The 14321-nt window shown below is 40.9% G+C and overlaps 2 protein-coding genes across 5 annotated transcripts in view; one reads left to right on the top strand and one right to left on the bottom strand.

Moving 5' to 3' along the window:
• LOC122563274 (bcl-2 homologous antagonist/killer-like) overlaps positions 1–4637 on the bottom strand; it is a 44719-nt gene extending 40082 nt beyond the window's left edge. For 2 of the 3 annotated variants that reach the window (XM_087973662.1, XM_043716957.2), the window contains exon 1: positions 4450–4637. The gene's annotated coding sequence lies outside the window, so the exon portion shown is untranslated. The remainder of the gene's footprint in view (positions 1–4449) is intronic. The other variant, XM_087973663.1, reaches the window with a different exon arrangement.
• Positions 4638–4908: 271 nt separating this feature from the next.
• The window catches only part of LOC122563273 (polyglutamylase complex subunit TTLL1-like), a 49221-nt gene continuing 39808 nt past the window's right edge, over positions 4909–14321 (top strand). Inside the window, exon 1 of one of the 2 annotated variants that reach the window (XM_087973666.1) lies at positions 4909–5177. The gene's annotated coding sequence lies outside the window, so the exon portion shown is untranslated. Of the gene's footprint in view, positions 5178–8090; positions 8176–14321 lie in introns of those variants that run through there. The other variant, XM_043716955.2, reaches the window with a different exon arrangement.

The following is a 14321-nucleotide window of genomic DNA, read 5'->3' as shown; positions in this document are numbered from 1 at the left end:
AAATGAAGAGAAGCATAGACTTTTAAGAATTAATATAAAAATTCTTTTCTTCTATATTTTACAAATTCAAGCATCTTGAGGACAACTCTTATTAAAATATATAGCGGCATTTGTAAGCTAGTAAAAAGATGATAGTATATTAAAAGCTGCAGAGATTAAGAAATTTGAAGACAATCAAGCACTGATCATCAAGATTGGCATACAAGTCATCTTATTCAACTAAGACGACGCTGCAGCCTTGCAATGCTTAAAGTAACTATTACAGTAATATAATGCATAAACAGCCAGCTTCCAGCTCCTATTCCCATTTTACATTCACAAACGCAGCAATTTATCTCTGTCTTAGCCCCTATATCTTGCTTTACTGCCTCAAAATAACACTTTTGTTACAAGTTATTTGGAGGATCAATTATTACTTCCTTGCACTCCTTTTCCATAAATCTTTAACGACAGCATGCAAGCTTTCATCAACAACTGCAATGAAAATGAAATCAACTGTTAACCTTGAATCTTGAGAAGTTGTTACTTGCACACATAAGGATTGATATAGAGTCACAGAATCCAGATTGTGCAGAGAGGGGCTACTTGGCCCACCAGGGTGGAGGAGGAAGGTTGTTTTTCAAACCGGAGGCCCGTGACCAGCAGTGTTCCATGGGGATCGGTCCGCTTTTGTTTGTAGTTTATAAAAGCGATTTGGATGAGAATATAGGAGACATAGTTAGTAAGTTTCCAGATGACAGCAAAATTAGTGGTATTGTAATAACCTTCTTTACTGTCCACTGAGAGATCTTGATCAATTGAGTCAGTAGACAGAAGTGGCAAATGAAGTTTAATTTGGATAAATGTAAAGTACATGTATTGCATATTGGTAAAATAAATAAAGGCAGGACTTACACAATTAATGGCAGGGCCAACATATCATTGGAGAACAGAAAGACCGAGGTGCTCAGGTACATAATTCTTTGAAATTTGCATCACAGGTAGACAGGGTGGTTAAAAAGGTGTATAGCACGCTTGCACTCATTGTTTAGACCTTAATTCTCAGATGTCATGCTGAAGTTGTACAGGATGTTAGCGAGGCTTCTTTTGGAGTACTGTGTAGAGTTCTGATCACTCTCCTATCAGGAGGATTTTATTAAACTGAAGAGGGTTCAGAAAATATTCACCAGGTTGTCGATGGGTACGAAGCAGTTGGAGATATAAAAATAGGCTGGATCTTTTTCCACCAGTGCATAGGAGGTTGAGGGGGGACATGATAGAGGTTTATAAATCATGAGGGGCATAGGCAAGGTGGCAAGTATCTTTTCTGAAAATGTGTTGCTGGAAAAGCGCAGCAGGTCAGGCAGCATCCAGGGAACAGGAGAATCGACATTTCGGGCATAAGCCCTTCTTCAGGAAGTATCTTTTCCCTAGGGTAGGGTATTTCAAGATAAGGGGACATATTTTTAAGGTGAAAGGAGAATGTTTTAAGGAAGACATGGCAGGCAACTTTTTTCTTTTACGCACAGACTGATTCGTGTGTGGAATGAAGTACCAGATATAGTGGTGGTTGTAGGTACAGATACAACATTTAAAAGACATTTTGATAAGTACATGAATAGCAAAGGTTTGGAGGAATACGGGCCAAATGCCAGCAAATGGGACTTGTTTATTTTGGGAACCCGGTTGTCATGGACTGAGAGGACCAAAGGATCTGTTCCCATGCTGTATGACTATGACTCTAATAAGTCTGCATCGATACTCTGAATCTGGCCCAAACCCAGATCGCTATCCTATGCCTCTACACCTGCCTGTACATCCCTGGACATAGATTTAGGTGAGGGGTAAAGATATAAAAGGGACCTCAGGGGCAACTTTTTCACGCAGACGGTGGTACATGTGTGGAATGACCTGTCAGAGGAAGTGCAGCAGGCTGGTACAACTGCAACATTTAAAAGGCATCTGGATGGGTATATGAATACGAAAGGTTTGGAGGGATATGGGCCAAGTGCTGACAAATGGGACTAGATTAGGTTGGCATGGAGGAGTTGCACCAAAGGGTCTGTTTCCATGCTCTATGACTGAGGGTTAAACTCAGAAATTGGCAGGTACCACCTTGAGCAGCACAGTCATCACTATGCACTGCTTCACTGCCCCAAGTTGACTTAACCTGACTGAGGATGTGCCATTAAAAAAAGTTGATATCCATCTCTGAGAAGAGCTAGATAATTGTCTTAAACTTCAAAACCAAAGTTTAATTGGCTTACAGTACGAGCAAACATGAAAACTTCTGATGTCTTCCCTGTAGATATCTTCCTCAAAAACACTAGATGATAACTAGCAAAGCCGAACTATTGGTAAAGGATCTCAAAAAAATCCAAGTATCTGTCAAATATCCTATAATTACCAATAGAGCACACTCCACACCTGGCAAACCAAAACTAATCTTGTAATGAACCATATCCTGGCTGACTGCAGGAACTACCAACTGCAACAATTGTGGTTAAGATCCACAATTCAACCTTCAGATTGTGCAGATTTAATCTTTAGCCACTTGAGGCTAGGCCAAGCAAGGAACAAATGACCATTCACCTAAGTGGAACACCCCAACAGCTCAAGTTGAGACCGTTAATATCGACAGACTACTAACATAGTAACCTTTTGCCTGATGAGGTATATTCCTGGTGACATCATAACCAGTGCATTAGCTGAAGCTACTACATGGATGGATAATGTGCATCACACTGCAAATGTTTCCACAGCCATATAACAAAAAGAAACGACAAATATTCATTTCAATCAGCACTCATTAACCCTGCTGAAGCAGTATGTTTGTGATAATGCAGTGTCTGCATGGAAGTGGAAAGCGAGGATTTAATTGGAGTCTATATGCACAGCAACATGTATTAATTTTAAAGGCATAAACTGTCCCACTTACCTAGGCCAGATAAACAACTTATGGAGACTAGCCTATGGTAAGAGAGGTTGGAAAAGTCATAGAAGTCTAGGTAGAATAAAAAAATTTCAAAAAGGACATTTAAAGATGTATATTAAAAAAATCAGAGAGAGAAAGTGACTTAGAGAGGGTGGTCGAGACAACTGAAAGCCATAATTTATGACAAGTAAGGAAGATCTCGTATTGTAGACAAAAGCAAATTTTAAAGGCATGTTGCTAATGAAGAGGGGAATAAGACTAAAGACAAAAATTGAACACTTAACTGGAATCCACGTTGGTTATTGTGGCAACAGCCAAGAGCTATGGATTCAGGGGAGCTGAAATTTACAGAAGAGGGCAGCACGGGGGCTCAGTGGTTAGCACTGCTGCCTCAGCACCAGGGACCCAGGTTCAATTCCAGCCTCAGGACAGCGACTGTAGATGGAGGTTGCACATTCTCCCTGTGTCTGAGTGGGTTTCCTCCAGATGCTGTGCTTCCCTGCTACAGTCCAAAAATGTGCTGGTTAGGTGAATTGGCCAAGCTACATTCCCCATAGTGTTCAGGGATGTGTAAGTTCGATGCATTAGTCAGGGGAAATGTAGAGTATTAGGGTATCATAGAATTCCTACAATGTGGAAACAAGCCCTTTGGCCCAACAAGTCCATACCAATCCTCCAAAGAGTAACGCACCCAGACCCATCCCTCTCTTCTCCATATTTACACCTGACTAATGCACCTAACTTACACATCCCTGAACACTGTGCAATTTAGCACAGCCAATTCACATAATCCAAAAGTGTGCAGGTTATGGGAGGAAACTGGAGCACCTGGAGAAAATCCACACAGACATGGGGAGAATGTGCAAACTCCACACAGACAGTTGCCCAAGGCTGGAATCGAATCCTGGTCCCTGGCACTGTGAAGAAGCACTACTGACCAGTGAGCCATCATGGTCTGCGTGGACTTGTTGGGCCAAAGGGCCTGTTTCCACAGTGTAGGGATTCTACGAAGTGGAGGATGTTAGTGTGATGAAATGATGGCAGTATCATGAAGGCTGTTCAGTTGTATTATAAATCCATTGTAATACTTTCTTTCGAGGAAATGAATTTACCACCCCTCTTTAGTTAGGACTGCACACAAAACTTGTAGATCAAACTTAGTAAGACGTATAAAATTTGGATTGCCCTGAAAAACTGTATTCAATTTATCTATGGATTACAATCGTACTGAAAACGCATTTAAAAATTAATACAAAACAGCTTAAAAGTCCAACGACAAAGTAAAAATGTGACCACTGCCAGTGCAAACACAATCCAATTCCTTCAGATATAAAGCTTTATCAGATTTCCTAAATAACAATGCCACTCTTTTAAGATAAACCGGCTTGCATGGTGCGGACACTGACTATTCAGAGGCTGCTCCTCACAATTTGTCATCCATAGTTTGACCAAAGCGGTTTGCGCAACGCGATACAGGAAATGAAGGTTCAATCACTAGACATTACGGGGAACATTCCCCTGAAGACCGATTGTACCTGTCCAAGTCTGTTTACCTCCTCGTTTGCCGGCCAACCGGCCGGTCAGCCAAGACCGAGCGCTCCCCTGCCGCTCGGCTTCGCCCGCCTCAGAGCCGAGTCTTTTGCCTAATGACGTGTAATGGAGAGGCGGGATGGTGAGTTGACAGCAATACCGAGGAGCCGCATGCAGAGGCGGACCACCACGACCGGGCCTTTCCCCCTCCCCTCCTCCTCCTCCTCCTCCTCCAACGCTCAGTCTCCTCGCCGCAACCTAACACTATCAAATGTGCCGATTGGCCAGAGGCCAGGCACGCAACTGCTGACCACCTGTGATTGGTCAACAGAGTACAGGGGAGTCCTCATTGGCTACGGATAGAACACACAGAATCCAGGGGCTGGGTGAGCCTTGTGTATCAGGAAAGATTCTTCCTGCTTCAAGCCAGCAATGAATAAAGCAGCTCATGATGCAACACAAATCACAATAACAAACCAATAGTCATCGGAAAACAATGTAAAATTATTAAAATCCCAAAATGTTCATGTATTTAATATTCCTTGAACACAAATATTACATGAATATATTACATATTATATATATATATATTACACATACACACTGGTCACATTCGATACCAACAATTGCACTGCAGTCGTTTCCTTAGTAAGTTATTTCATACGGCAAAACTATTTGGCAATTAAAAGATGCATTAAACGGACTGGCCGTTCAGCACCTCGTTAAAGTCCCTGTAAGTATTTCTGCATTTATCCGCTATAATATTTGCTCGACTCTCCAAATCTAGAACATTATAAGATAAAGTATTTTTTAAGAATTTGGGTGTTCAGACATCGGGCAGATGTGAGTTTAATACGAACCTTCTGACCCAGCGCTAGGGACATTACTGCGCCACAAAAATCTTTAAAGAAAATGCTTTTAAAAATAGTAAACATTTCCTTTGCTCGTAATTAGGCTTGAGAATTATTCTGGACTAGAAATACGAACAATTCAAATTTTAATGATTAAGTATCTTAGTTGTAATCAACATTGAATAGTTAAATTGTGAAGTCAGGTTAAATAGAAATGGATTGTGCTCTATGGAGTTCAAAGGTTAACAGTGATTGAGGTGTTTGAAATGTTTCAAAGTAGATAAAAAAACTATTTGTTTTGAATTTTCCAATCAAAGGAAAAGTGCACAATCAGGAGTGAAACTAGGAAGCACTTTCACACAAAGGACCATAGAAATCTACGATTATTTCCCTCAAAAGGCTTATGACACTAAAGTGGATGGAAACACAAATTGTGACGAAGGAGTATTAACAGACCAACTGATTAGACTAGAACATGGCAAATTGAATATCATACATCATGTGTAAAAGTATGCACTTCGGTAGAAAAACAGACAAGAAGGCATCATTCCAAAGATACCCTGCCCGGTGGACATTTTTTTTAGAATGGAGCCTAATGTCTGTATAGTTATGTTGACAGAAATTGCGCTATTGATTTGTCTATCTCAACACAGATTGACGCCTGCGTCTATTAGAGAGGGACTGCGGCATTGTCACAGAGATTAAATTGTTTATTTAGGGTGTAGGTTTGCTCGCTGAGCTGTAGGTTTGATATCCAGATGTTTCATTACCTGGCTAGGTAACATCATCAGTGGCGACCTCCAAGTGAAGGAAGAAGTTGTCTCCTGCTTTCTATTTATATCTTTCTCCTGGATGGGGTTCCTGGGTTTGTGGTGACGTCATTTCCTGTTCGTTTTTTAAAGAGATTGATAGATGGCATCTAGATCGATGTGTTTGTTTATGGCGCTATGGTTGGAGTGCCAGGCCTCTAGGAATTCTCTGGCATGTCTTTGCTTAGCCTGTCCCAGGATAGATGAGTTGTCCCAGTCGAAACGGTGTTTTTTTTCATCAGTGTGTAGGGCTACGAGGGAGAGAGGGTCGTGTCTTTTTGTGGCTAGCTGGTGTTCGTGTATCCTGGTGGCTAACTTTCTTCCTGTTTGTCCTATGTAGTGTTCGTGGCAGTCCTTGCATGGAATTTCATAGATGACGTTGGTTTTGTCCATGGGTTGTACTGGGTCTTTTAAGTCTGTTTTTCTTTGAAAGTGTTGGTGGGTTTGTGTGCTACTAGGATACCGAGGGGTCTTAGTAGTCTGGCTGTCATTTCTGAAACTTCTTTGATGTATGGTAAGGTGGTTAGGCTTTCTGGCTGTGGTTGGTCTGCTTGTCGTGGTTTGTTCTTGAGGAATCTGCGCACTATATTTTTTTGAGTATCCGTTCTTCTTGAATACGTTGTATAGGTGGTTCTCCTCTGTTTTCCGAAGTTCATCTGTGCTGCAGTGTGCGGTGGCTCGTTGGAATAGTGTTCTGATACAGCTTCGTTTGTGTGTGTTGGGATGGTTGCTGGTGTAGTTAAGTATTTGGTCAGTGTTAGTCGGTTTTCTGTATACGCAGGTTTGTAGTTCTCCGTTGTCCTTTCTTTCGACTGTGACGTCCAGGAATGCGAGTTTGTTGTCGGTTTCTTCCTCCTTGGTGAACTTTATGCCTGTGAGTGTGTTGTTGATGATGTTAAATGTCTCTTCTATCTTGTTTCGTTTTGTGATGACAAAGGTGTCATCTATGTAGTGGACCCAAATTTTTGGTTTGATGGTTGGTAGGGCTGTTTGTTCTAGCCTTTGCATTACTGCTCCTGCTATGAATCCTGATAGTGGAGATCCCATGGGTGTGCCGTTGGTTTGTTTGTAGACTATGTTGTTGAAAGTGAAATGGGTGGTGAAGCACAGGTCCACTAGCTTCATGATGTTTTCGTTGGTAATGCGATTGATGGTGGTTGGTGCGTGTGTGTGTGTGTGTGAGAGAGAGAGATGGTCTCTTCTAAAAGTGTGGTAAGTGTTTCCTTTGCCATGTCGATGTTGATGGAGGTAAACAGTGCTGTTACGCCGAATGAAATCATTGCTTCGTCTTCCTCTATTTTGGTGTTTTTGATAATTTTTAGGAATTCCTGGGTGGAGTGGATGGAGTGCTGTGACTCTTCTACTAGGTATTTCAGTCTTGTATGTAGTTCTTTGGCCAGTCTGTAAGTTGGTGTTCCGGGTAGTGAGACTATAGGTCTGAGGGTGCTCCTGGTTTATGGAGTTTTGGTAGTCTGTAGAATCGTGGGGTGTTGGGCCCGTCGGGTTTCATTTTCTGGAATTCCGTCTTGTTTAATTGTCCAGAATTGTGTAATTTTCTTAGGAGGTATGTAATTTTGTTTCCTAGTTGTGGAGTCGGGTCTAGCGCCACCTGTTGGTAAGTGTTGGTGTCTGCGAGCATTGGCTTGCTCGATGTAGTCCCTTCTGTTCAGGATGACTATGAGCCGACCTTTGTCTGCAGGTAATATAACAATGTTTTTGTCTTTTTTGAGGTTTTCTAGGGCTTTCTTTTCAAACACATAGATCTAGGTGCCATCTATCAACCCCTCAAAAAACGAACAGGAAATGACATCACCACAAACCCCAGGAACTCCATCCAGGAGAAAGATATAAATAGAAAGCAGGAGACAACAGCTTCGCTTCACTTAGAGGTCGCCACTGATGATGTTACCTAGCCAGGTAATGAAACGTCTGGATATCAACCTACAGCTCAGCGAGCAAACCTACACCCTACACCCTAAACCTCAACCTGAGCTACAAACCTTCACAAACCTTGCATTGTTTATTTACTTAAGAATATGTAAAATATTGACTAGCATAATTTAAAGTGCAGGTAAGCAAGTTGCGTTACATAGCTGCTTCCCCGGATATCTCATAGATCTGCTTAGTGCAAAGTTTTGGGCGGGGCCCCAGCTATTTGACTCATTGCAATTTTACTGTGACAAATACCCGGGACCAGAAAAGGTTCCAGGAAGTAGTGACAGTAAAACCAATTTTAAAGAAAAAACCCCATATATTAAAATACAGAGCCTCACTAACAGAGTGTTGTATTCAAAAAGTGATAACAAAATCATCCTTAGTACATATGGGCAGCATGGGGCAATTCGGAATCTTCCAACACAAAAGCTGGCCATTTGACCCATTGTGCCAGTTAGGTTACATCAACCCAGACAGTGAATTTTCTACTAGTCACCCTTTTAGGTACTTCCTTCTTTCTCAAATTTAATTTGTCTACTACCTTTTTTAGTGATATTGGCAGCATCTCTTTTTTTGTTGCATTGCATTCAGGACTATCTGTTTCCATTTTCCCCTTTCTTTTAGCAGTCTCTGTTTTGCTTTTCTTTTGCAAAAATATACTTTATTCAGATGTTATCTATAAGTGTATTACAAAATAGTTCAACAGACATTCCAGAAAATACAATAAAAATATCAGGTTACTCGAAAGCATTACACTCTTAGCTGCCTCCATCGAAATGCAAAATTGGAATATTTACTAAACGTGACAAGCTACAAAGCGTTTATTAAGTTAACAGACTCTGAGGATATCACAGCAGAAAGAGCTCAGACAATTGCTTTTCCAAACTGTGCAAAGTGTCCCATCGCATGTAGTCCTGGACTTTGAAATGTGTCAATCTGCAACACTCATTCGAGGACAACTCTTTGCATGAGATGATCCAGAGGTTCTGGGCAGATCAGATACCACCTTTCACCAAGCTGATGGTCCTCCATGTGTAGTTGATATTCGTCTTGATGTCTGTCTCAGGAATAGTCCCAGAATCAATCTCAACAAGATCCCCATGCATCTCTTCCCAAATCTGCTCTGTAAAAGGCACATTCCAGAAAGGGGTGTGTGACAGCCTCTTCATGACCCTAGGTATTTAGAAGGCAATATATGATAGAGCAGATAGTGTAGGCATTCATATAGATCTGATGGCTAGTGCCCTTGCTACCAACAGCTCTTGGGGATTTTTGGAAAGGATTGATCTTCCCGTATTCCTTCAGGGCTTCGATGACATTTTGTACCACTGCAACAACAGATCTGTGGTAGAAATTGCTTTCCTGTTCAAACTTTTCCACAATGGACAGGTGACACGCTATGGTCCAACTACCTGGTACCTGGGGTTAGGTAGAACCTCAGTACAAAGTAATACTTGGTGTTTGACCATCAAAGATCCAAGTCATAAGCCCATGTGGTAACTTGTACCAACAGCTCACCAGTTTTACATACATATATTTCAAAACTCATCTTAATAAGTTTTATATTATTTCCATGTTTGCTGTCTATTAACTTAGAAGTACTTTTTCCATTCTAATGTTATTCATCTCTCCTAGACCTTTATGTGTTTTATGTCTTTGATGATCCTTTTTTCCGATGATTCATTCCGATGCACTTCCACTCATTGAATTTGCTTAAACCCGCCTACAGCTCTGGTTAATTTCCCCATAAAGACATTGGTTTCTGTCCTGTTGAGGAAGAATCCAACCAGAATGTATAGCTGGCTAAACAAGAGCTCTGGAGTCAAATGTATGCAACATTAGAAATAAAACAAAATCAGAGTTAGACCTATTCAGCTTGCAGGTTACAAATGAAAGAAATTAGGATAAAACCAGGTAAGACCATGAGCTAAATATTCCAGGCCCTAGAATTTTTAGAAGTGACAAAGAAAGAGGGAAAGAGGGGTGCTAATACTGACAAAGACAATCATAGCAGAAATTAAGGTTTCAGTAAAAATGATCATACAGTGAAAACATCATAACTTTGGCTCAGAATTCCACGTGTTGTTATTAACATGTGAATTGGTCAGCAATTTGTTGCCTGGAAGTGACAGCTCATTAATTAGGAATTGCCACAAGCTACTGCCTGATTTCAGCTGTTCTGCCAATGGCTTCCTTAAAAAGACATCTCACTCTTAAATTAACCTCCCCATCATTTTCATTCCGCTAAATTCACCAGAGTTCATTTCAGCAATTTTTAACACAAATATCTTTGTGAAACCATGTTCATTATTAATGACTTCTGAGCAATTGCTCTTGACAAGAAACTGAAAAACTTTAACAAGCAAAGTCCCATTACTTATGGATTTATCATTGGAGATTTGTTTAAAAATTCATTTTGTCCCTCTCTCAGGCCAATCTTTATTTTGCTCTGAAAACCAACAAACTTGTAATATTAACTCTTTCGCTCTCTAAAGATGCTGCCAGACTTGCCAACATTTTTTCCCCACTTTTTTGCTCTGTTTATTTCTCTTTCAGTACCAGATTTGACATTGAAATTGCCATTTTTTTGATTGAAAACAGTATTAAAGTTTTCGCTCCTAAATATGCAATGGACATTTCAGAATTTCTTCTCAGTACTTTTATTTCCTTTTGTTAAGTGTGTGTTGCTGGAAAAGAACAGAGGGCCGGAAAGTTGATTTTCCTGTTCCTCACTGCCTGACCTGCTGTGCTTTTCCAGCAACACACTCTCAATTCTGATCTCCAGCATTTGCAGACCTACTGTCTCCACATTTTATTTACTATCAACCACTACTGGCTGAAAATTAACTATTACAACTGAGTAATTTTAAAATTTTCTTTATCACTCTTCTCTACCTGATTTGACATCAAATTCACTTATCCTAGTTATATTTCCTTATTCTGACATTGCATTGTTCATTTCACAATCCTTCAAACTGAGTGGTTAAGTATATGTAATAAAAACAGAATATGCTAGAAGAACTTGGCAGGTCGAACAGCACCTGTAGTGAGATAAACAAAATTAGTGTTTTGAGTCTAATGTGACTCTTCCCTTATTAAGAGTTCTAGGTAGGAAAATAGTTACCAGGATCTCAATAGTATTCCCTGGATTACTCCCAGTTTCATAAAAATGAGAGTTTAGAAACAGGAGATTAAAGCTGGTGCATGCATGACTGGAATAGAGTGGGGGACTTTATAATTTAGGACATCCGGTGAGTGGCTCAGAAAGACATCACCTGTATAAACCAGATGATTTGCACTTGAACAGAACTGGGACTGAGTCCTTGAGGTGTGTTTTTGCTAGTGCGTTGGACTAATGTAGCAAGGGTGTGAGAACTAAGATATATTGTCAGAGAGGAATCGCAAGATGCACAAAAATGCGGAATACATAAATATCATTAGAATAAAGAACTGCAAATTTAATTGGTAGAATCAGAGTAAGGGAGAAAGTAATAAAGTCTAAATCAGGATTACTTTGATTAGTGAGTTACAGGCATATATTGCCAGGTGGATACATGATATTGTAGCTATGAAAGAGAATGGTCACAAAGAAAACAGGAGTGAGCCTTAGATAATCCTGGATACAGGTGTTCAGCAAAGACAAAAGGAAGAAAAGGTGTAGGAATCAGTACTGATGAAGGAGGGCACTGTCATACTGAAGAAAGCCATGATATGGAGGAGCCAGTGTTGGACTGGGGTGGAGAAAGTTAAAAAAAAATCACAACACCAGGTTATAGTCCAACAGATTTATTTGGAAGCATTAGCTTTTGGAGCGCTGTTCCATAATCAGGTAGGTGTGGAACAGGACCATCACCCACAGAATTTATAGCAAAAGATTATAGCAAATGACATACACAAAGACAAAGGATAGTAAAGGGAAGAGTAGGGCCAGTTAGGAACCAACAAAGAGAATTACACATGGAGGCAGAGGGAAGAGCTAAAGTATTAAATGAATACCCAACATTTGTCCTAACCAAGAAAATGCTGCCCTGATCATGATGAAAAAGGAGACAAGTCAGACAGTAGAAGGATTTAAAATTGATCAGGACGTGGTATTCGATAGACTATTTTACACAAAAGTTGATCAGGCATTAAAACCAGATGTGATCCATCCAAAGATACTGAAAATAATTAGAGTGGAAATTGCAATAGTACTGGCCATAATTCTTCATTCTTCTTTAAACCCGGAAGTGGTGTCAAAGCTCTGGAAAATTGTAAACATAATGATCTTTTTGAATAAGATTCACAAGGCAAGCATAACAACTACAGGGTAGTCAACTTAACTTCAGTGGTGGATGAAGTTCTAGAAACAATAATTCAGAATATAATTAATTACATGGATAAATGTTGTTTATTTAATGAAAAGCCAACATGGATTTCTTAAGGAAAAATTGTACTTAAGAGTCATAGAGATGTACAGCATGGAAACAGATCCTTCGGTCCAACCTGTCCATGCCGACCAGATATTCCAACCCAATCTAGTCCCACCTACCAGCACCCGGCCCATATCCCTCCAAACCCTTCCTATTCATATACCCATCCAAATGCCTCTTAAATGTTGCAATTGTACCAGCCTCCACCACTTCCTCTAGCAGCTCATTCCATACACGGACCACCATCTGTGTGAAAAAGTTGCCCCTTAGGTCTCTTTTATATCTTTCCCCTCTCACCCTAAACCTATGCCCTCTTGTTCTGGACTCCCCGACGCAAGGGAAAAGACTTTGCCTATTTATCCTATCCATGTCCCTCATGATTTTATAAACCTCTACAAGGTCACCCCTCAACCTCCGACGCTCCAGGGAAAACAGCCCCAGTCTGTTCAGCCACTCCCTATAGCTCAATTCCTGTAACCCTGGCAACATACTTGTAAATCTTTCACAACATCTTTCAAATAGGAAGGAGACCAGAATAGCACGCAATATTCCAACAGTGGCCTAACCAATGTCCTGTACACCTTCAACATGACCTCCCAACTCCTGTACTCAATACTCTGACCAATAAAAGAAAGCTTATCAAATGCCTTCTTCACTATCCTATCCACCTGCAACTCCACTTTCAAGGAGCTATGAACCTGCACTCCAAGGTCTCTTTGTTCAGCAATACTCCCTAGAACCTTACCATTAAGTGTATAAGACCTGCTAAGATTTGCTTTCCCAAAATGCAGCACCTCGCATTTATCTGAATTAAACTTCATCTGCCGCTTCTCGGCCCATCTGGTCAAGATCCTGTTATAATCTGAGCTAACCTTCTTCACTGTCCATTGCGCCTCCAATTTTGGTGTCATCTGCAAACTTACTAACTGTAGCTCCTATGTTCGCATCCAAATCATTTATGTAAATGACAAAACGTAGAGGGCCCAGCACCGATCCTTGTGGCACTCCATTGGTCACAGGCCTCCAGTCTGATAAACAACCCTCCACCACCACCCTCTGTCTTCTACCTTTCAGCCAGTTCTGTATCCAAATTGCTAGTCCTCCCTGTATTCCGTGAGAGCTAACCTTCCTAACCAGTCTCCATGGGGAACCTTGTTGAACGCCTTACTGAAGTCCATATAGATCACATCTACCACTCTGCCCTCATTAATCCTCTTTGCTACTTCTTCAAAAAACTCAATCAAGTTTGTGAGACATGATTTCCCACGCACAAAGCCATGTTGACTATCCCTAATCAGTCCTTGCCTTTCCAATTACATGTACATCCTGTCCCTCCAACAACTTGCATACCACCGATGTCAGGCTCACTGGCCTATAGTTCCCTGACTTATCCTTATCACCCTTAAACAGTGGCACCACGTTAGCTAACCTCCAGTCTTCCGGCACCTCACCTGTGACTATCGATGATACAAATATCTCAGCAAGAGGCCCAGCAATCACTTCTCTAGCTTCCCACATAGTTCCAGCGTACACCTGATGAGGTCCTGGAGATTTATCCCCCTTTATGCACTTCAAGACATCCAGCACTTCCTCCTTTGTAATCTGGACATTTTGCAAGGTGTCACCATCTATTTCCCTATAGTCTATATCTTCCATATCCTTTTCCACAGTAAATACTTATGCAAAATACTCGTTTAGTATCTCCCCCATTTTCTGGGGCTCCACACAAAGACCGCCTTGCTGATCTTTGAGGGGCCTTATTCTCCCCCTAGTTACACTTTTGTCCGAAATGTGTTTGTAAAACTGGCTGGAGATATTTTTGATCAGGTAACAGAAGGCTTTCAAGGGCAATGCAGTTGATGTGTGTGTA

Source organism: Chiloscyllium plagiosum, unplaced genomic scaffold (genome assembly GCF_037043375.1).
Source record: "Chiloscyllium plagiosum isolate Xiang-an unplaced genomic scaffold, Cpla_swu_hap1 HiC_scaffold_26, whole genome shotgun sequence".
NCBI lineage: Eukaryota > Metazoa > Chordata > Chondrichthyes > Orectolobiformes > Hemiscylliidae > Chiloscyllium > Chiloscyllium plagiosum.
This window is presented reverse-complemented; position numbering and strand designations above follow the sequence as displayed.